The sequence below is a fragment of the Camponotus floridanus genome, unplaced genomic scaffold (genome assembly GCF_003227725.1).
Source record: "Camponotus floridanus strain SB8 unplaced genomic scaffold, Cflo_v7.5 scaffold17, whole genome shotgun sequence".
Taxonomy (NCBI): Eukaryota; Metazoa; Arthropoda; class Insecta; order Hymenoptera; family Formicidae; genus Camponotus; species Camponotus floridanus.
Window position 1 is genome coordinate 340,824 of NW_020229292.1, and position 24,493 is coordinate 365,316.

The following is a 24,493-nucleotide window of genomic DNA, read 5'->3' on the forward strand; positions in this document are numbered from 1 at the left end:
CGTACATCCACAATTTTGTATCCTTGAGCCATCATTATTGCGAAATAAGCGGTTTTCTTGAAACGTTATTTAAGTTTAAAATACTATCTTTGAACGGAAGTTTTCAGGTAATGTCTTAAATTCACATTCCAGAAGACAATTTGAGAAATATTCATTATCGAACCAAAAAGAGAGAGAGAGAAAGAGATTATGTTTATTTTTTTGTTTAAAAATATATTATTAGTAAAAAAAGGGAATTATAATTCTTCCTAAATTATTAAATTTCCAGGAAATATATTTCAAAAGTTTTATTTTTAAGAAAAGAAAAAGAGCGTAATAAACAAGGATTTTCTATTTTATTAAAAATTTTAAGATATATACAAGCTTCCAAAAGCTTGAAATAAATTTAGATCAATATAATATAAAAAAATGAAGTATATGTGTGCATATATATAAGAAAAGTTCTCTAAAGAAATTTCTGAAAGAAAGAGAGTTCGTTCCATCTTATTGTTTGAAATCTTTTTAAAAAAAACATAAATCTTTTAAATTTGCATTCGTTGCGTACTCGCTCGTGTACACGCTGGTGCATAATTCACGTTCTCGCATGACTGGGGAATACGGTACATTACATACGGGACTGGTAAATTGCAAGTAGACTGCAGTTGCGGTTGCTGTACTTGCACTTTGGGAATCCAGGGGGGGTCATTTGATCGTCGAGTTAGTTCTCTCTACCTTGGGGTGTCCGCGACATTTCCGACGCGTCCATGCTCCATGTGCCGTCCCACGCTTATCGCTAACGAATTTCGCAGTTGCATCCAGTGAAACCAGTTTTCGTGTTACCAAGAGAAGCGCTTATCATTCGCCTTTAATCCGCTTACATTTCGCGCTGATGCGCGGTTGCACTATCTTCAGAATGTCGTTTCTCTCCTTTGATACGATTGATTACATAACAGCAATGTTGTGATATTTTGTTGCAGTTTCTATAATCTTTTATTTAAATCTTTTCTTCTATTTTTACGTAATACAAATTTATTAAGGCAATATTATTGCGTAATAGAAATAATTTCTTGAGCATATTTATAAATTTTGTAAACATTGTCTTTAGTACTGGCAATGAATAAATTTGAAATATTTTGACGAATAATATTTTTTTTAAATTGATATTAAAAAATTGACAATTCAAAATAAATTGTTTATCGATTTTTAAGTCTTTATTTTGAATCTTCTTTAAACGACTATAAGTCGTGATGTCGTTTTTAGATTCTGCAACATTATGACAAATATCTTTAATCTATCTGACAAACCGATTTGTCCAATGAAATCTTATATATTATAGTTACTGTATAAATTTAATAAGCAGACATAATGCTATCTTACTGATGACTGTCTCTATTATGTGGTATAGTTCAGATTATATTACATTCCATTCGATAAATTCATAACCGGCTTGTACGCGGGGACACAAACTAGTTACCCGTACAAAGCGAAGCTTCCCGCCTACGCGATGACCTCTACACGACCCCTGATACGATCGCGCAACCCCCCGGATTTTCGAGGGATGATAGCGGATGATTGTTAATCTCGTGTCGTTCGTATTGCGATAACACGCAGCCTCCGAGAAGATCGAAATCGCACACGTAGATCATGTCCGTTATCGATCGCGCCGGATGCCAGTCGAAATATAAATTATCATAAATCGCACGGGATATACATGAGTATCGATGAATCGGAATAATACAAAAGATATGGGGTTTCCCTACCGATTGATAAAAACCGAACCCTTGCTTTTGCATCTGCGATATTTTTGATAGTGCTAGAATAAATTAAATGTCCAGTTTTATAGGAAATTTTGCAAATATATTTTATAAATTTTCGAAATTATGTATTTAGTTTGTGATATATTTTTTTATATATTTTTTTATATTACAATGTTAATATTTCTTTAAGGCTAACTAACATTTAAATCAGTAGTTATACCTGATTATCTAGAATTTGTTTCTTCCCAATTTGAAACGTTATTTACGATATTCTTTCGATAATTTTATTTATATTTTATAGATATAATATATTTAATAAAGTAAAAATAAATAGTTAACGTTAACAATAGAGGCTAAGACTGTCTTTATAATACTTTTTTTAACACTTACAAGTCTGCGTAAAATTATATATAGTCTTATGTCCTTGATTAGAAATATATGCAGTTCAATAAAGTTATAAATAGACCGCGCGAGATATCGGAAGTGCAAAGTGAAATCGAATGACACATACATATGCATACACAAGTTCACAGATTGCAATTGCATACATATTTCAATGGAAAATCGCAAATTAGCGGATCCAAACATTTTTCCTCCGGGAATCGAGGGAGCAATTGCAACATAAATTTGACCATCGCACGAAAACCGCTCCGATTTTTTTTCATCGCCTGATGCGCTCTTAAACACATGATGTGCGCATCATATCAATAAGTACGATATTAACTGAGTGCCATCGCCGCCCATCTATAAAATCTCTCTTTGATCAACGTGGAAATATGGAAAGCGGGGAAAATTGGATGCGCGCGATAGGAAAATAGAAAGGAGCGCTCGTGGAATGCGCGATGCTCGGCATACCGGTTGCTGCTGAAGTGAGAGTAAAGTCTCGATGGGGATCCGCGTCTGGCCTCTTGACGAGCGGATTTTCAAGGAGTGCACCGTCGGCATATGCACGCGCATATGCACGTAATGGAGCTTACGTTACGAAGCCTTTGCGCGTGTAATGCGCTCCCCTGCGCTCGGGAAATGCCAGACGAAGTAGGTACCGAGAGCGCGTGGTCGAGAGATAAGAGCGCGAGCCTTGAGACGCGGTGCGTGCGCATACGTTGTACATGTTTATGCATTATGGATGTCTGCTTTAATATCGATATCTTGGAACGAGAGCGACCGTCCTTTTGGGAGCTTAAAAAGACGAGTATTACACGTTTCTCATGTAATATCTGCCTTTTTTATATACGTCCATATATATACATTTTTTTTAACTGTGCATGCGACAAAGATACATGGATATATATGTATATTAGAACTTTTCAAGATGTGGACAACTGATTAATCCAAAGAGATATTATTTATTTTTCATTAATTAATATTATTAATTTGTTGTTATTAGTTAATAAATTCTATTTAAAAAACTCATTATTAAATAACTATAATAATAATAGAAATATATAAATATTATTATTATTAATTTATTATTATTAATATTCTTATTAATTAAGAAACCGTATATTTAAATAGGAAATTTATCGAATACACGTCATTACTCAGGACATCAATTCCAATCGCTTATTTTATTTGCCTGTTTATTATTCAAGACGCGAAATTGACATCTTCGGGGAAATTAATACTGACGTTTTTCCTCTGCAGATTCTATGAAAGTTAGGAACCTATATATTTGCAAGGATGTTTTGTTAACATTAGCGAGACGCGTCCGGTCGAGAATAATGTGTGAATCATAATGAGATTTATACACGCGGAATTCGAGGCACGAAAATTATCATTCCAAGTATTACGAAACACCTGTGTCACGCGACAAAAATAGCTCGCTGGAAGAGAGAAAGGTAGCCGCTATAAATCAATGATGCAGCTTAAATCGATAGATGGTTGAATAATCCAACACACGTGTTAATGAGCGTACGAGTGACTAATTGTGTACGAAAGGTTCTCGGAAATAGTCGTAAAATGCTTTAGCGATTAAAATCATACATTCGAATTATTGAATAATTAATCATCATTGAAAAATAACACGATAAATTGATCTATTAGAAAATTAACATATTATGAAAATATAATGAAACAATTTAATGAGATTAAATGCATTGTAATTTAATTTAATTTAATTTTATAGGCATAGATGTAGAAGTTTATTGCGAAATACGATCGTGTGTACCATCATTACGTTTCTAAATATAATGCGATTGAAATATAACTTTGATAGACTCTCGTTATCATCGATTAATTTTACTACACGTTCTAATGTGGCACACATGTTTTGTATTCAGATTACGAGGTAGATCGCTTCACCTAGCCACGCGAAAAAGTAGTTCGCACAGCCTTGGGACGACCTGAACCTCTTCAAAAATTGGATCGCTTAATTGAGCATAGCTAAGCGTTACCAAAGCTCTATATTTTCCTTACTCATTAGTTTAAGGCACGAGGTTCCGCGCCTCGCAGTCATTTACTTATACCGTACCAAATGGATTTCTTCTTACGAGATAGTATTAGACCGGTTTGCCATCTGTCGAACACAATAGGTACTACAATGTACATTCGTCAAGTTTGACCTAAAAGCATTACAAGTCGTATTAAAATTATTAGCGAAAAATTCATTACAATGATTACACTGGTCAACAAAAAAAATAATTTTAACTTTTTCCTCTTATAATTTTGCAGTTTTGGATTTATTTAAGTGTGCTGATTTCGAGTAAGATAGTAGTTTTTTTTTAACAGCTCTTGTTTTTTAATATTTTTAGACTACCCCCTTTAGACATCACGTGCAGTTTTTTGGAGTTTTAGTCGACTCAAAATTATTATTTTTTTAATTTTCAATATGTCTTCGACTCGGAGACGTTGTTTACATAATCCAGATAGTTTTTGTTATATTTGTGGCGAATATATCTTTCAAAAATATTGATAATCGATATAATTGTAATATCTTATAAATAAAAAAAGTAGAGCTGATACAACTAAACTAGTATTTTTTTCGTAATCAGTGCCTTAGATCTATATATATATATATATATATATATATATATATATATATATATATAGATCTATATATATATATATATATATATATATATATATATATATATATAGATCTATATATTATAGATAATCTATAATACATGTTAAATGTCAGGAAAAAATTTGAGTGTTGACCAGTGTTATGGATAGATGCAATATATGATGCTCTTTCTCGTCATGTGCCACAATCAATTAGTAGATTTTGTCATTAATTTTTTTTACTTGCATAGTTTATATTTGCGCCGTTACTCCATCATATTTTTCTATTAGTTAATTACAAGAATAAATCAAGCAAGCAATTAAAATTGCGATGATAATAAAGGCAAGGCAATCTTTCTTTTCCTCGAGAAGAAAAAAATGTTTGTAAAAAACTCCGCGTCAGTGGCGTGTCTGAAAACATCGAAGCTGCTAAGTATACTCTTATGCATTCATTATGCCGTAATGAACGTTCCATAATGATATTAGGTTCATTATGCGCGACTCTGATTAAAATTGTGCGGCTGGCTGAATAAGTTCCGTTTGTGTATGTTTGTGTGTGTATGTTTTTGCGTATATCTGTGTGAACATTTTAGCCAGTAACTTTGCCACGGCTTATATCCTTATCAATTTACTCCGGTAACGAATTGATTTAACTGTTCATTGAATAGCGTCGAGCGGGACAATAAAGTACAATCATCAAAGCGGTGATAACGAAAAAATGTCTTAAAGACGTCTCAATCTCTTTTTCCTGTTTTATGACATCTATATTATGTTATGCTTGGATACAGTAATGTAATGAAAATATTTTGCAAACTGTCTTCGTGTATGTCATACGTCTCAACTTTTTTCTTCATTTATTAATAATTAATTTTTAGTAATTAATTTAACATTTAATTTAATAATTATAATACCATTTAATTATTAGTTTCAACTTATTATTTTACATATTTATATAAGTATCGATGCTTAAAATCTAAATGAAATGTTAGAATTGAAAAAAAGCTATCTAGAAAAAAATTCATTTTTTTCTGGAAACTTTTTCTTTAAATGTAAAATTCATTGAAGACATGAATTATTTCATAATTAAAAAATTATTACTCTATTGTTATATTTTTTACAATCAAGAAAAAAAGAATAACTAGGAATATGAATAAAATAATGGTATTTCACAGATATTAATTTATTCATATTTAATGAAAGAATTGTTTATATTGAATCATTATACTGAAATTCTTTTATCTTATTTTATCCAGGCATAACATATTTAATATGTAATATTTACGAGAGAAGAGCTGGATAAGATTAATTCAATATATACCCTTCTTCCTTTGCTCGCATTTGATTACTAATTATCATCCCTTATTAATTATCATCCCTTTAGCAATATGCCCGGATATACAGGGCTAGTCATCACTTCCATGAATAGTCCACCTATCTTTGATAACTCCGCCTTCGACATTGTAGATGCCGATACGACATTGTCCCAAACACGTTTGCATTCTCTCTTGATTATCGTCTCTCTCGACATCCCTCTTCTTCCATCCTCCTCCTGTGCATCATCATGCATGTGCTTTTCGCTTCTCCTCCTCCTGTACCTCCGTATGGTATTCACATTCGATTGCGACATCCCCTTATCGCACATTGCGTATTATATGCATCGATGTGAGCATTGTTTGAGATGCATCCTGTGGTCGAGAGCGGTCATCGCTGCGTCTTGTCGATACCATATGTCTTCGCGGACAATCATGCAATGGGATAATTGAAGATTATACGGAATATGCATTGGCGAAAAATTTCAAACCTATAAATAAAAACAAATATAAATATAAATCTCAATCAAAGGCAATTTGATAATAATATTTTTTGAATTTATTCGATCGAATTATTTATTATTTATATATTTTTTGTTTAAACTATCGTCGCAATATATATAATTTAGATTGTGTATGTGTATATATTTTCAGCACTGTTTATTTTTAATTTTATTCAGTTTAAATTGCTTGCATTGTATTTTTCTATGAAACTCATCGATAGAATTGTACGCGTACAACAAAAATATATAATAAATAAAAATATATAACTTTATTATTTTTATCGTACTTGTATTAAACGTTATTGTTTAAAAACTCAACATATATATTTCTCGCTTTTAACGTTCTATAACCCATGAAAATTAATTAACTGAAACTGAAAAAACGGTGATAATTAATTTATCGATTGAAATGTATAGTATATGTATACGACTCATGGCTGTAATATATTTCGCTTACAACTAACGACAGGAAGTTGAATTATTTCCGACAGTAAATTCTGGCGTGTTTTGTACGCAAACTTAGTCGTAGAGTTAAGCAAGATAATGCTGTTGAAGTAATAGGAAGCGATGCGACGCGACGAGAAGTGCTTTCGTCGAGCCTATGTATGTATGTACACGCAGTCCGACTTTGTCGTCTAGTGCACAGATGTCGGAGAGAAACGCGCTGCCACCCCAAATAACGAGGAGCGCAATTTGTCGTCGCGTGCAAAATTAAAACGTCCTCTCGGTTCCCCCTCGGCGCCCTTCTCGCCTTTGATATTATTCTCGCTACGCGAAGGAAGACTCGGCGTACCAACGATTTCAGTTACGAATCTCGCGTTTAGGAATTAACAAAAATTTCGTTACAAAAAAACGATTAATTTGCCGAATTTGTGTTCATTTGCTTTACCGTTTCAAGTGTAATTTGACAAGACGCAATGAGATAAATGTATTCAATAATTATTGTCATGGCACAATAACTATCTGTTAAGGATAACCAATCCAGATAGAAGTTTAATTTTGTAGAAATTAAATTTGAATATCATAGGTTTTATTATGTTTTATATTTCTTTTATTTCTTTTTTTATTTTAATTAAAATGAAATATACATACTTACTGATCCTCGATGAACTTGTCACTACAATACTTATGACATTTTTATTGATTAAATTTAAAAGAATAAATTAATTTATTTAAGAATATTATTTAAGAATAAATTAATTTTGTAGAAATTAAATTTGAATATCATAGATTTTATTATGTTTTATATTTCTTTTATTTCTTTTTTTGTTTTAATTAAAATGAAATATACATACTTACTGATCCTCGATGAGCTTGTCACTACAATACTTGTGACATTTTTATTGATTAAATTTAAAAGAATAATATCTAATTAAGTCGTGTAAAATGTTGCGTCTATATTTATTTTTTCTTTTTTAATTAGAGCGGCAGCGAACGTGTCAAGTAAAATTCAACTTTATCCGATCTGCCGCGATCGCGTTATCGTTCGTTATTGCGAGATGATGATTCTGGACCAACGGGGGCGGCGTCACGTGCGTCGAGGGTGCTTCGTGGCTTCTCGCGCGTGGAAAAAGAGGGTAGTTAGTTAGATGTATCCTGGTAACGCGTAGGGATGCAGAATGGACCCTCGCGATAGGACGGGACACATACGCGGGACGACACAGACTGAAAACGAAACGAGCGAACGAACCGGGCGCATTGTAACTCTCAAGGGGATTGATTTGGTCCAGGTCGGTGGGAGAGGCAGAGGAGGAAGGGAGGGGGAGGGGAAACCGGCGATATCGATTGGCGGCATCCATGCGAGCGCATCTACAGGAGGGTGCCTTCGATAGAGCTTCATCTTGGAGCTATTCGTATTATATATCATTTTTCTCTCGCGCGTAAATTTTGCCCTTATTATTCCTTTCTCTTTCTCCGAGGCTTTCTCCTTTTACTCGAACCTGCACGTGCGTACTTTCGATTACGGAAGACACTTTCGTTGAATGTACAAGTCGGAGTTTGAACAGTCCTATTCATCTGAATCTTATTCGTTCTACTTCTCACAGAAATGCGTCGATTCGCAAACTTTCAGCGAGGAATAATTCTTCTCATTCTCTCGTCCCCCCCTGGTTACGGCTCTCTCCTTTCGTCTTTCGGGAAAAGTTGTTCGCCCGAAACGCGGCGTCTCTTACAAATTCAAATGAGTCTTTCAATCAAATAAAATTCCGGATCCTACGCCGGCAACCGCTTCATCGTCGCTCTTTGGTTAATCCATCGATTTCGTCTGTTTCTCGGGAACAAACGATCGAGAGACGACCGCTGAAACATTCATCGGTTGTTCGGGAACATTAAGCCGTAAGCATGTGGCACGTGAGACGCCTTCCATTAACGGAACCGCTTCGCGTAAGCTCCCATTAACCATCGCGAGTGTAATTTTAGCGGAAACGCGCGAGCGTTTTGCGTTAAATGGAAATTGGTTCGTTCTACTCGGTTTTATAAGCTGATATTCGTCTAATTATTTAATGAACGAGTGAGCGATCGCTCGTCGAGTAACTGTACGCATCGTGTCCGTTGCGCGATTAAATCTCGTTGCGATATCTGTGCTGGGAAACAAATGCACCGTGAAGTTTCGGATAATTGTCGATCGGTACGCTGCCAATAGCGTCGATCGTAGCGATCGGCCTGGAAAGTACGAGTTTAATAGGAGCATGTATATACCTTCCCGGGTTTATAAATAGAGAGGAAATATTCTCTCTATATAATTAACGCGATAACGAGAGAGTGTGAAGCGTTGTTTTAATCGTACAAAATATTCTCATAGATATTACTCACCCTTTATGATTTATTGATTATGTTGGGGATTTAAGTACTTGTACTTAAATCTCTTAATCCATTAACTAATATTATTTCAATACGGACTACTATTATTCAATACATTATGATATAATAATTTTATATATGAAATATTTTATAATTTTTTTTTATTATGAAATAATATTATTTCCATTAACTAATATTATTTCAATATTATTTCATAATGTTTAAAAATTGCAATTAATTAAGTAAAATGTGTATACAAAAATTTATTTTTTTATAGAAATTTAATAGCGCGCTTTACCCTTTTTTATCCTCTATCATCGTTGCAAGATTTTTGATCTTCGTTTAATTCTTAATTTTCTCGAAAACTTTGACAAGACGCTACCTGTCAAACTTTTTAACTTAGCATCGTTCCCATCAGCCCTGATCTCACTCTGTGCCTTCGAGGACTTCTTGATTTGGATTAAGCGGGTACGAGGATGGAAACTGCATCGCAGTTTGTATCGGATTTACATTCTGCCGGGATAATAGTTGCTAAAGTTTCGTCAAAGACCGATGGGGATTCTAAGACAATAGATATAAGATTGAACTTTCCGGAATAATTATTATCTTTCTACTCGAGAACGTCAATAGATTTCTCGTAATATCCTGGGAAAATGATTACGAAAGAGATGACGCGAATTTTAATAGATCCCTTGTAACGACTTTGCTCTCGACTTTACCTCTTTTGATGAGACATGTGATTTTAATTAGCGTTTACCATTAAATTCATATTATTTTAAAAAAGTGTCTTATTACTAACAAATATGTTATATTATAATTATATTAATAATAATATAATATTTTTATTGATAGTATCTGATAGTTAAGTGCAGATATGCACACCCTCTTTTTAATTTTTCTTTTCTTACAAATATTATTTATATTTTCGAGATAAAAAAGTTTGATTTAAATAATCTTATCTTTAAAAATGCACATACATCTCCTCCCTTGAAATAACTTTTTATGAACGCGAGCACTTCCGATTGCGAGTATTATTACCGCTCAATGCAGCTTTGTGAAAGCGCGCTACGGCCGGCTGATAAGGTTTCCTCGAGTGTTAATTACGTACATGTCAAACGCATCTCGTCTATCCCGTGCGGGCACATATCCTATCTCCTAGGACCTTTAGTCGTCGCAATTACATTAGAACCACTCGATATTCCACCCGCATAGCAACGATTCTCTATCTCGATTACCCTCTTTCTCTCTCGCACTCTCTTGTCGCACCTATCTTTCCTTTCCATTTCCTCTTCCGATATTTCTCCCTCTCTCTCTCTCTATCTCTCCTCACTTTCTCTCCGACATTTCGCAACGTCGTTTCCGATTAACATGTACGCGCTCACTGCCTTCCCGATTTTCTAATCTGGCAACAAAGCTTAGGGAGAACCGAAGCGAGAGGAGGGATCGATTCGAATCGATATGGTCACAATGTGCGTTTGCCCGATAGACGAAAATCGACTTGGAATAATCGGGTATGGTGCGGCGGTTACATAGTTTCACGAACAATGGAGTGGGATTATGCTTAGGATGGAGGGCGAGTGGTGTGTGGTTAGCTGCGGAGTCTGAATATTACGTGGCTGAATGGGAACGCGGCCGGTGAGGGAAATTGCGAGTTTTACATGCTAATTTATTCCCGTCGTTTTTCACGCGCCGCGCGAAAAACGCGGACCCGCGTGCTTCGAGCAATTGTAATCGCGTTCTGGCATTATCGGGTCTGGTTGGAAAATCCATTGGGGTGGCCATCGCTGCGCGATTTCGCGCGATCGATATTTTGTTTCGCTTATTTTCCGCGGAGAATATCATTGTACTTTCTCGAAAATATTATTTATATTCTTGTATCAATTTTGGCGAGAGCTGCGACGTGCCTTCCGATTGTTTATAGAAATGTAAACAATTTTCTGACAATATTTACACCTGAATAATTTATTAAACCGTTATGTATGTATATTTCTTAAGCCGGAAAGACGACAGTCTTGACGGTATATTTTATTCGATAGCACGGTGCGAAATTTCAATTCGCTGAAATAACCGACGTGACGCGGTAGCGAAGCCGAAAGAAGCGTCCGCAAGGAATTCGTAATTTCTTATGCAAATCCCCGTCGTAGAAAGTGCGACCATCTTTCCCTCCACATGACCCAGTCATATCCGGCACAACTCGCTTCTTCCGCTTAAGAAGTACTTTCCGTAACCGCGTTATCGTCCACGAAAATTGCGAAGGAAATAAATTATTTTCGCAACTCTTACGTCTCCGCCTGTCTCCTACAAAATAAATAGGTAGAAAGAAAGGGGAAGAATAAGGATGGACTTTTTTAAAGATTTAAAATAGATTTTTTTTTACATTCTGCAACATTATGCATGATTTCCTCAAAAATCGGACATTTTTTCAACTTTTTTGTATAGATTTTTTAGCCTATGTTTTGGGGATTTTTATTATTTATATTTTTTTTGTGAAATGTTGATTGAAACACTGGGAAAAAGAATCACCGCTAAATTGTACATTCATTAAATTCTGAGTTGATTTGCTCTCATCTTTTTTTATTTTTCTTCCTTCAATCTTTAAATTTTCAGCTTTTTTCAATATTTAATCATTGCGCGTTTTACACCTTTCTTCGGGAACTTTCTAGAATAAATTTCATCGAGTGTAGAATAAAGGAGACTTTGTTCCTGGGCGAGTCACCTCGACTCTCCCTGGCTATTAAATTAATAACGCTCGGCGACGGTCTTGAAATTCGTGTATCGCGGGTCTTTGTAGGAAGCTCTTCTCGGCCTACGTCATTGTAGAGAAGAATTTTCAATTATAATAGGCCTTGAAATCGCAATTTACGATTACAGTGTCTCGAGGAACAAGCGTGGATAATAGAGAGAGCAAGTTGTAAGAAAATCATCTCAAAGAGCGCAAGCTACCGCAGCCGTTTTTGCACTTAAACGCTCTCCATTCTCTCGAGATGAGTGGGTAAGATATCACGGTATCTCTCAAGACAACGCCCAATGTCTGGCGTCCTACGTGCGAGGTGACTCGCTTTCTGTCCCGTCATGTGGGACGTGTTAATGAACTTGGCCGAGATCGGCGCAAGTGTTATCATCGAAATTGACAGGTTAACGCCTGCCGTTATTCACAATAAGAAGATATCTAACAATTGTTTCGTGTACGGACGTCTACGCGATTTCCCTTCTTCGTGGGAGAAAAAAATGTAAATACGAAGAAAGTGTGTGAGACGCGTTAACAAACTTGAAAAGATCGCGATAAACTGGCACGCATATCGTGGGATAAGAATATTAATGATCTGTCATAATGCACGATACTATCTCGAGGTCGCATTTGAGATCGAGAGATATCATGGAACGACTATTTCGCGGTGTTTTTTTTTTGCGAATTTACTTAAATTAACGAAGGGAGAAGGAGGCAAAAGGAAAGAATATTTCGATGGCAGGGAGATGTGGACGGTCGAATTAAAGGGCTTTGAGGGAAACCCGTAATTTTATATACCAAGAGCTTGATTCGGAGTGAAAGCATTTTTGCCAGTCTCAGTCAGGCGGTGATTATCACTTTACCTCGAAACAAAAGCTTCGTGAACTGTGGAGATAGAAATAGCGAACGTTGGCGGAGGTCGACCGGTGACTAGCGCTATTGTCGAGCAAGACGAACGCAGGGATTTCTTTATAATGATTTCTTCTGAGATTTGAAAAAAAAGAGGAAGATAGACTCTGTAATATTCGCTTTTTTTCGTGAAGCTGCGATATTTCTGCGACAGTGATTGCACTTAATTTATTCCCTGCATTGTTAACTTTAATTTTAATATTCTGATGTAATTTTGTATTTCACAACATTTTTATTTATTATTTTTTATTTGTTTTAGCCCGTTATATGTACTTTTTATAAAATCTAAAAATGCGAAGAGATATTTGACATTCTTATAGAAATATACATTGCGTAAAAAAATAATGACAAATTAAAAATTGAATGTTCGAAAAGCCTGGGATTAATTAAATTCAATTCAATTTAAATGTATCGGATATAAAGACAATAATTTTAATATTCTGATGTAATTTTGTATTTCACACAATTTTTATTTATTATTTTTTATTGTTTTAGCCCGTTATTTGTACTTTTTATAAAATTTCAAAAATCCAAAAATGCGAAGAGATATTTGACATTCTTATAGAAATATACATCGCGTAAAAAGATAGTGACAAATTAAATGTTGGAAAAATGAATGTTGGAAAAGCCTGGGATGAATTAAATTCAATTCAATTTAAATGTATCGGATATAAAGACGTATAGAATGAAGAGGGTCTAATGATGAGTCTATTTCATGATTAAGGAATTTACTTTGCCTAATCGAGAAACATTACGCGAGAGGTGCCATAAACCACCCCTCCCTGTCATAGTACACCCTTCTTTACTAATTACCAATTAGTCGTCTACTCTTGCAGCCCGAGATTTAGGCAGCCCTCACGCTCGACGAAAGAGAAATTGGAGAATCTCCCGGTAATTAACTCTTACGAAAGATTAACGAACTACCGTGCGACTACGAATCGTTATCTCGCGGCCGTGACAGAGTTTATGCACACTGTTATGTGACCGGATACACCAAAGCTAAACTAAACGCGAACAAATGCCAGATTTACGCTTGCACACGCTTAGTTTTGCTCTTCAATTTAATTCTCGCGGAATATGAGTATGGTAATTAAGGTTATCAGTTGATCAACCCAAGTGTATAATATGTGTTTTACTACATTATCGTATATAAAACGTGTTTTGTTATATGATATAAGCTATTTTTTGCTTTCCAGCTTGTTCCATGCTTGTTTCATGTTACACTTAAATATCCTCTTGTTGTTCATTAAATTAAAAATTAATTAACAAATGATTTGGCGTAATTATAATAGAAAATATTAATACACTAATAAAATAAATTGTGAATCAGTGCCAGATATTTTTTTGAGAATGTACACAGAAAAAAATATCATTGTACTGCCAAGAAAAGCGACTCAGTTTATTTTTCTTTTTTTAAGTAATAGTTTTCTTCAACAAAGAAATATGTTCTTGATAATAATCTTTAAATATAATTTAAATACTCATCACAAGTGTTAGAAAATCTCATTATCATGTACTCAAAAGAAGAATTTATTTTCTCTTCAAGAATGTATTGTAAAGTTGTATCAAAGAAAAATCTTACTTTACGTCAACTCTTGTAGTAAGCAAATCAAATTTTTGTTTTAATTTAATATTCTTGATTAAAATACTGTACTTACTAAAATTCAGAAGATATTCAATTAAATTTAATGCTTGTGATAAACTTATGATATATTTGCAGATATACAAACTTATGATATAAATAAATAATATTTACTTGAATACAGTATACATTTTTCTCTGTGTACATAATTGGAAAATGAAGAAGCATTGGAAAAAATTCTTGCAAACAATATTTATCTGCGCTTATTATTTTATAGAAGGGGAACTTTTTATCAGAGAAATTGCCATTTAAAAGGAGGCAAGAGTAAATTTAGCGCTAAATGCATTTAAATCGAGAGAGAGAGAGAGAGAGAGAGAGAGAGAGAGAGAGAGGGAGAGGGAGAGGGGAGAGAGAGAGAGAGAGAGAGAGAGAGAGAGAGAGAGAGAGAGAGAGAGATAACAGTACCATGCCATTTCCTGTATTATGATGTATAATAATAGCGCATATATACGTGTATGTATATATACGGTGTCTATATAATATCGGGTTTATATACAGCTGATAAATACGCCATTGGCGACACGTGCAAAATATTATCGCTGGTTGTAAAACCGAAAAGCCGTGTGTAAAACGCGTGCCGCGAGTTGTTTCATGATACAACATTGGAGGAGCGTTTGAAAATTCCTCTCGGAGTCTCTCCTTCACGATAACACCGCTTTCGGAGCAGTTTCTCGTTTATAAGCAGATCGGTGTCGGACTCAACAGCTCTCGTCGTTTCCGCCACCGACCGTCGGAATTCTAATCTCGCTGGTGTGAACGGACCGTGTTGCACAGCACTGGGCAGCAGCGATTACGGGAAATATATTGACCAACCGACGTGGAAAAATATAGTGCTTGATTCTCTGGAACATGTCCGAGAACTCGGCTTGAAATCCGGGGAAGCGGGCGTAAATATTCCGTTTTTCTATCAAGATATTCCAAGCACGAATATATGTATCCTAGTATTGGGAAACGGTATTTTAACGTGCACGACACTTAATATTTTTCTGGAGAAAAGTCTGATATTTAATGTAATTTCTGCGTATGCGAATTTCCCTGATCTACATAAATGCTGATAAAATCGAATACGAAATGAGTATGTTTGTTATAGGCAAATATATATGTATATTATATCTTTTCAAAGACGATCAAGTTAGATAAGGACGATTGTATCATCGCGAAATATTTTATCGCCGTAGAAAATGCAAATACTAGGATAATTTGCGACGAATTCTTGGGATTTTTGAAAGGATCGGAGCGCACGACAACCGTAGGTAAAATGATGGTTTTACGAGTCGGCATCAGACACTCGCGTAGAGAGTTGTCATCCACCGGATTATCTTCGTTTCCATGGGGGTCCGCCATAAATCGGTCGGCTCTTTTCATCCCGGCTTGATATCATTCTTGGTAGCCAGTAAGGTGGTCTTCCCCGAGACATGGTCGATGGCTTTTATTATTGTATAGACCGCAACTCTTAAAGATACTTAGAGCCTTTTTTCTTTATCATTTCTTCCTTAGAGCTTCGTGGAAATGAAACAGTATGTGTAGCCATTCGCATCGATTTTTATATTGTTATTGTTGCATATTGATTTTATATTGTTGTTGTTCGTGTCTATACTTTCCAAACTTGTGATAATAAGATTAATTATTCATTTATTATTCATCTCGTAAATATCTCATTTTGTACATTTAGTTGGAAATTGCGAATTTCCCCTGGAAAATAATCCCATTTTCATTTTAAATATTCTAGCAGCGAAGGGAAAATTGTCATAGAAATCACGATATTAATTAACGTTAAATTAGATACGCTTGATCTATGTAAATGAACGTAATTAACACTCCAATATTAAGCATTCGCATTCACTTCTTCAAATGCTCCATATGCTCTCAGCGAGAGTTTATTATCATTATTCGGTTATATCTTTCTCCATTGAAATTATTCTTTCTTTATTGAATCATGTTAATGCCATTTTCGTGAAATTAACATGTAGTTTGTTTAAATTTTATTACTTTTTAATGCTGTATTTTATTGGCATTAAAAATATTTTAATTTTAATTTCTAAAATAATATTAATTTTCTAAACTACCTAACTAATATTTGCCTTCCTCTGAATTTTAAATAAATTTCAAACGAAATTCCGCTTAAATTTCAGCGTTCAGTCGGGAATTCGTAAGCGGCTAATTCGTTTATGTAGGCGAGCGCGATTATCGATTGCATCGCGACGCGCCAAGCATTGTATTTACGCTTTCTAATAAATACAGTTGAGTAGGGGATAAATGGTTGAATTTTTGGGCTGATTTTGGGCGCACGCATACGCGACATATCTAACGCATCGGCGTCTCTCTTTAGCGCGCACGAGACCTCGCTTTGCATATGAAATGGTTGAGGTTACTCTCATCCTCTTCGAATAATCGAAGCTCATGCATGTATGGTGTTTGCGGCAGGTCGTCGGGAGCATACGGAACGCATATCTGCGTGCATTCGGATTGTCTGGCGCTCAGCCTGCTTCCACAGATACGTACAAGTCGTTACCTATCTGCTTAAACACTCAACAACGAGTGTCTTCGGTAACGTTATCTGTCGAGAGACTAATTGCTGGAATTGGTCCTCGACCGCTTTTCTGATTTATTAGCGATAATCGTTTTACCATTAGGCTAATGCCTGACAAAGGGACGTTGCCAGAGAATTAAACTTCATTTGTTGACATAATTTTACGTAAAAGCGAAAAAGTGAAAACTTTTACACGAAGAATGTGTGAAAATTCTTTATCGCTCTCTAACTGTTTTCGACGCGAAACCAATGAAGTATGATGAGATAAGATCGGGAGATTGGCACAGAGGAGTGCAAAATGGAAAAAAGATTATTGACAGTTGTATGATCGTTCCATCGTTGTGTTAATGGAAAGTAAGATTTTCATCGCGAATTTACATTTATTTAATTTTACAAATGTAAACTCTTATAATTGAATTGAAAGTGCGATGCCTGTAGAAGTAGGTTATTGATTTATGAATACGTTTAATAGATATTGATTGTTCTTGCGAATAAGAATTAAATTGTGTAAAACACATTGAGTAGAAAAATACATAATTATTATGATATATAAATTAAATAACGTCAATTTAATTTAACGATAATTAATATTTTTTTTCTTATTGTTAATTTATTACAGTATATCTCATTTAATTGCATATATATATATATAGCATATAAATAATATTTTATAAATTATTTTATTGGTATTTTATATAATATGCTACTATATTCGCAAAATAATTTTAGTCACAGAATGCACTCTCGATTTGTTTGTTAAAAAGGCTTGGATATGGAAAATATCGATGCATTTATTTTGGCAAAGTTTCAAATAATGCATTTCCGAAAATCAATCGAACGTTGGTTCTCTGCGGATTTATTTGCTGTGGATAGACCTCATTTATCTGGCTAACAAGATGGCTAATAAAAGAGATAAATTTTACAATTCGTAACATTGACAATATGCAAAATTTAATAACATTTTGAGAAATTCGTACATGATAATTCTATTATAAATTTAAATATATATGTTTACTGACCTTTCAACTCTTAATAAAGCTAATTTATAGACATAAAAGAATGATAAATAGTTCATTTCACTGAATTAATAAACTTGAATGTTTAATATTTAATGTAATTAGCGAAATATAATTTTATTAGCGACATATAATGTATTGAAATAGTCTGATTTGTCGCGATAAAAAAAGTAGCTTGCCCTCTTTTCCCTCTACTCTCTTTGTAATTGCCTCACGCTCTCGTTTTCGTTTTAATTATTTTTAACGACAATAAATGTATATTTTTTTTTCATAATTGCATAATAACACGTGCGTCGATATATTTTTTCTTAGATCCGAGTCCAAGGATAACGACTTCAGAAATCGCGTTCGGTCGGCAGCTGGATTGAAACAGGTCAATTCTGTCGACATTACGAGTCGAACAGGAAATTTGACGTAATAAAGAAAATGGCAGCAAATACAACCATCACGAGGTCGATGGACAGACAGTCCTTATCCACTCACAATGATATTACGCAAAACGATCGGGCGATTAGCGAAAAATGCCGTTTGTCGTGCCTTTGACAGGACGTGAATGCTCGCCGGATAGTGACGTTCCTGTTGCAGAAAACTTGATAGTATTATAGTGCTATTCTAGTCCAAACATTTGCATTCAACGTGACTAATCTGTCTATATACAAACCTTTTAATTTATTTGATAAAATCTTTTTCACGTTCGAAAAGAATTACAAGATTGATAAAAAAAACTTTGTTTTCTTTTTGAGAAATGACATATAAAAATAGTAAATAAATTTTTTTTATAATTTTAAATATAGCTAGTAAAATATTATAAAAAAATTATTGTATTCTCTTATACTTTTCTGAAATTATTTAATATATTATAAAATAAATTCTGCGGTATATATAAAATTACTATAAAGAAATGAATATTCTATAAAAAAATGAAAAATAAATTAGATTAAACATATAAAATATTTTGCAAACTATTAAATTTTGAGTCATTCTATAACTTTATATAAATACTTGTGGTATCAATTTATACAAAAAATAGGAAAATTTTATTTAGAAAAAATGCAATTGCATTTTTCCCGCATCATTACATTAAAAGTCATTATTACGTGCATGCAATTTTTCTCTGAATCATTTTTTTATTATCCGTATAAAAAATAATTTCTCTGCAAATTGCGTGAGTCATCCATATAACACGATTTAATAACTTTTTATCTATAAATTCTCTCTTCTAATTCTGAAGATGATTTCTTACGCGATTGAACATGTATCGTGACAAATTTATGCGTGAGAATGAAGCGAGAGGAAGAAACTTATAAGGAACTTTACCGCACAAAACGTATTAGTCTTGCAAAGACGGGATACGATTCATCCGATCGAATTTAAGCGTGGATAAAATCCGAGTTCGCACCGACTCGTAGTTTCCGCGCTGCGTAAAGTGACCAGAGCAAGGCGTGGGAAACTGGAGAACTCCTTTGGAGCACCTTTCTCTCCTTCTCGCTCGCTCGCGCTCGTTCAACAAACAAACAAGCGAACGGTTTCGTTATTTCGGTTTCCGCGGACGTAATAGCAGCATATATTGCGTAAACTCCGTTCTGCCATTCACGCTGGTTACACGCGAATTAAGCGCAATTCGCGTTGCACGAATATGCGAGATAATAAGCGACGATAACCCGCTGCAAACTTGGCCCTCGTGCACCTGCGCCGCGCGCGATTAGGTGTTTTTTCTTCCTTCCCCCTAATTGGACGCTGGAAAAAGAAACCGTTATCACATTTGCGATTTATGTTTCATTTCCTACCCGGCAAATTATGATCCAATTAATGAGAGAAACACGCCGTGTTGCGCGCAAACGCCGTTGTTTGTTAGCTGCACCTCTGTGCGCTTCGTTATTTAATTCGCTTAATGATTCCATCGACTTTATTAATTCACACACTCGCGCTGCAAATCCGAGAAACTGCAAACATTGTGCAATTAATCGCGAAATTTCCAATGTATCGCACACGTGGCATTATTGCAGAGAGAAGTTTTTTTTTTCGAAACAATACGGCTTGGCGAGGAATTATAAATATATAAATTAATAATGTGGGATAATGAGAACCAATCATATGATGATGGACGAAAATAAAAAACTTTGAATTTGAAAAATCCAAAACAGTTAATTTTATTTTAAATGTTTCAGTCTTCTATCTATTTTCAGGATATTTTTAATAAGTAAAAAAATATGGAAAAGTGAAAATTAAAGTACCTAGTTTTAATCTCTATCTTATATTTCAACTTTATTAATTTTAATTTCTTTTTATCTATCTCTTTATATATATATGTGTGTGTGTAATATATTATGCTTGTTTAATTGTTTATGCGAATTTACTGAAGAGTCCGAAGAGAAACGTTTAAAATAAAATTAATTCTTTTGAATTTTTTAAACGGTTTTTTATTTTCACTTATACGACTGGCTCTTATTAGCCTATTATTAATTTATATTATATTATATTATTAACAGTTATATTTATTTTATCGCAAGTTATTATAAAATGAGAACGTAACCAAGTAACATTTTTCATAAATCATTGTTTCGCTTCTTCAAGTTCCTACTTTACAATTATTTAAAAGGCCGCGCGAGCCATAGTGTTTACATTCGCCTACTTTCTAACGGTATACCGCTTGAGGATACATTCGCGCTTTCGTCATCGCGAATCGTGGATGAATCACGACCGTTTGAATCGCGATCTCGACGATCCCGTCACGATCTTATGAATCATCGTCGCGGGACCCGATGACGACGTACAACAGGCCCCTCTGCTCGTCGTGAAACGGCGGGTGGCAGGAAGAGAAGCGGCATGTAAATTCGCTCTCCGCGCTCGATTCAAGATAGAAGGTGTCTCGATAGCCGCGAGTCATATACCTTGTGTCGCGACACACCTCCTCGTGCCGCGATTTTACAAGATGTACTAGTACATAACCGAACGCCTTTGAAATTTGCATGCTCGATGTTGCTGCTCATAAAGGTCAGATGGGCCGAACAATATGCGTAGGTGTACAAAGGCAAACACGATTTATTTTTCCGAAAAGTTTCAGTTTCTTTATTTCTATTCGATTTATCTACGCCATTCTCTATAATTTGCTGCTTTAACTTATGTCATTTTTTAAATATCTATTAAACAATAAAATATATAATTTTATTATATTTTTTAAAAATTTTTCTTTCAAAATATTCAAGCAATTGGATAAAACGCTTTTTCTCATTCTTTTTCGACAGTTTTGTATCATAAAGTATCAGTTTTATTACTTAAAAAATAGGGGACTAATTCTTTTCTGCAAATATATCCTGGCATCTCCGAAACTGACCGTTCAGCAAACAAAAAAAAGGAAATAAAACGATGATGGAAAAAATGTTTTTAGGTTTCTACCTGCTACCTTTGGCGAATAAAAGTAGCCTGAAAAATTTTGTCGAAAAGGAATTATTTCCATTTTCACACAAATCTCTTGTCGTCGATGCAACCATCGAATGGTTACAGTTTGAAAGAAAATACACTGCGTAAAATTCCACCAAATCGAGTCCCGACTTTTATGCGTGAACCGGTTTTTCTGAAGAGAACTTTTGCAGAAGAAATATTTCCCATACTGATCGAACAGAAAATGTTTCTGTTTAGAATAAAAAAAGAACGCGTAATGAAAAAAATTATATAACAATGCAAAAATTTATATAACTTATATTATTTTTTTTTCGCGGTTCGTTAAAATGTTTAAAATAAAAATTAGATCAGTTTTATTTTTAGATCTTTTAAAATGCAATTGATTTTGAATAACATTGCAATAATGAAAAAATATATATCTATATTTATTCTTTCATATTTTCTTTAATAAAATTAAAAGTTGAGTGCAGTATAATTCGACAACTTGAAACTACATTGGTATCGTAAATTTACTCATCCGGTTTTTATATAATTATATCATTTCTCACGCTGGTAAGGATCGTATTTTTCGCGGAAGTTATTATATATCAGACCGGTGCTCATTTCGACATATCGTAGATACTTACTTGGACGGAGGTGGATCGAGACCTGTAATTATCGCGATGTACAATGGGAGATCTTGGACAAGCCGAGATACGAATCAGAAGTAGGAGAATAATGCGATTAATCTTGATATAAGTGGCACATGGCGCGCGAGTTATTTCGACGGGTGTCGAGAACAGAAAGGGAGGGAAAGACCACCCATCTCGGGACGAACATGCGTCTCGGTTAGCAACACTCGGTTGAGATAATAAACTTAATGGTGGCAAAAATGATGAGCCACGCTCTTGTGCGCGACCAGAGTCGCACGCGTCAGCATAACAATGCAACGTTCACACAAAATCGCGACTCACCGTGTCAGGCGAACCGAAATGGATTCAGCCCTCCGGCTGGGAAGCCTCAAAATTCCGCCAACGACTAATAACGACAAATCGCGTTTTTTTTTTTACCTAACCGGATCAGACAATTATCGGATCGTCTCTTCTTTTGTTTTTAATTAAAAAATTAAATAACAAATATTTTTTTTACGAAAAGCACTCGACAGTCTTGTCACTTGATTGCTTTCTTAAACATCTTGCTCATTCGAGAGATTATGATAGAGGGCCACAGAGGACTGTTTAGACCTCTGACATGTTCGTTGCAGCGTGTTTCTAGTATAATATTAATAGATGCGAGATGATTTATAGATCGGATAGAACCATAGTTCAGCAAGAAACTGTGCTTAATCACGCGCGTTACGTCACAACTGTCCCTCGATATATTATTAATTCGCAAGGATGTCCATGGGATTATTTTTTGCCATCAGATATCCAGTATCGTGGCAAAATTTATATGAATATCACCTTGATGTGCTCCATGTGGGAAAAAAAGAAGGAAGATAGGCGTGGAAAAACGGGTTTCTCGCGTGCATTACACGCGTTGTTGGCAGACTCGCTTCTGCTTTCGAGCAATGTAGTGGCTGACGTATTGCGGTAGCTACTATTTGATGTATATCTCACGTAGTCGCGATCTCAACGGTTAGTTAGTTGGCTAATGTAACCGACCATACTGGATAACACGAGAATGTTGCAGAAACAAGCGAAGCGCCAAGTTGTAATTGTACAATTACTAGAACGAAAACTGGTTCCTTTCTTCGATAAAATTCCTTCTCTATGAAATTTTCTATTTTTCTTTTATAACATTGGAATTAGAGTTGGCAAAATTCCACATTTTTGAAATAAAATCCGTGTCAGCGGTAAAAATCATCAAAAACTGACCTTTTTTTAAAAATGTTAACATAAATATAAGACCTTTTTCGATATTCGACAATTGACAATTTTCAACATGAAACAATATCTGAAAATATAGATAAATTGTTTTCTAAAGGTTTTGTTTCTTGGCAAAAATATGTATAACTAAAAACTAAAAATATAATAAAACTTTAATTTTTGTACATTTTTCAAAAAACACAACAAGAAACTTATTTTTATTTTCTTATAAAAAAGAGAATCTTCTTTATGAAAAGAGAATCTTTCTTATGAAAAGAGAATCTTTCTTATGAAAAGAGATCTTCTTTCAAATTTCATAAAAGAGAAATATACATTTTTTTGTAGTATATTTTTGAGGCTCATGTTTTCTTGTAAGCAGATTGCAGAATTTTAAGCATTTCATGAATACGAAAGAATCGGGATTTTGAATAAAAAAACGGTATTTGCCAAGATTTGTCTAGTAATATTGAATGTATTTCTTCTTTATAAATGGAAAGATTTTTATGGCTAAAAATTTAATACTCTATATTATTATAAATTTTATTATATTCGTTATAAATATTTTGTCTGGAATTCACAGCGATCGAATAAATTCTCTTTTGACATTTTTCGATGTTCCTTTGTTGAATGTATCTTCTGGAATTTCAATTACTATCCTTTGAATAGCTTTCTCTTTCTTTCTTTCTTCTATCTAGTAATACGTTTCTAGTTTAATCTCTTCTTTAATGTGATGTAAATTGGAGTGAGTTTTATTTGGATCGCGCCGTACAAAGCACTTAGCAAAATTTTACTTTTGCTATTTACTTTACTCCTCCAATTTACTTACTTCTACATACCTTTAGTCTTACTCTCTTGTGTAATGTACAATAAAATAGGCATTTTATAATATTGAATTATTCAAAGTGCATATCCAACAGCAGACTACAACTTGATTAAATCAATTTTATATATGTATATCAAAATAATTATCAATTTTTAAATATATGGAAATATATTCACGGACAAAAAACATTTATTCGCCAAATAAAAAATGTATACCGTGTGCAATTTTAGTACATATGTGTATCG

At 34.3% G+C, this 24,493-nt stretch overlaps 1 protein-coding gene and 1 non-coding gene across 3 annotated transcripts in view; one reads left to right on the forward strand and one right to left on the reverse strand.

Annotated features, from left to right (window-relative positions):
• The window catches only part of LOC105250089 (probable Ras GTPase-activating protein), a 294,638-nt gene that overhangs the window by 32,102 nt on the left and 238,043 nt on the right, over window positions 1-24,493 (forward strand). The gene's annotated exons all lie outside the window — the stretch shown is intronic.
• Window positions 4,021-4,168, reverse strand: LOC112637492. The gene has a single exon (XR_003122579.1). It is a non-coding gene; the product is annotated as a U12 minor spliceosomal RNA (small nuclear RNA).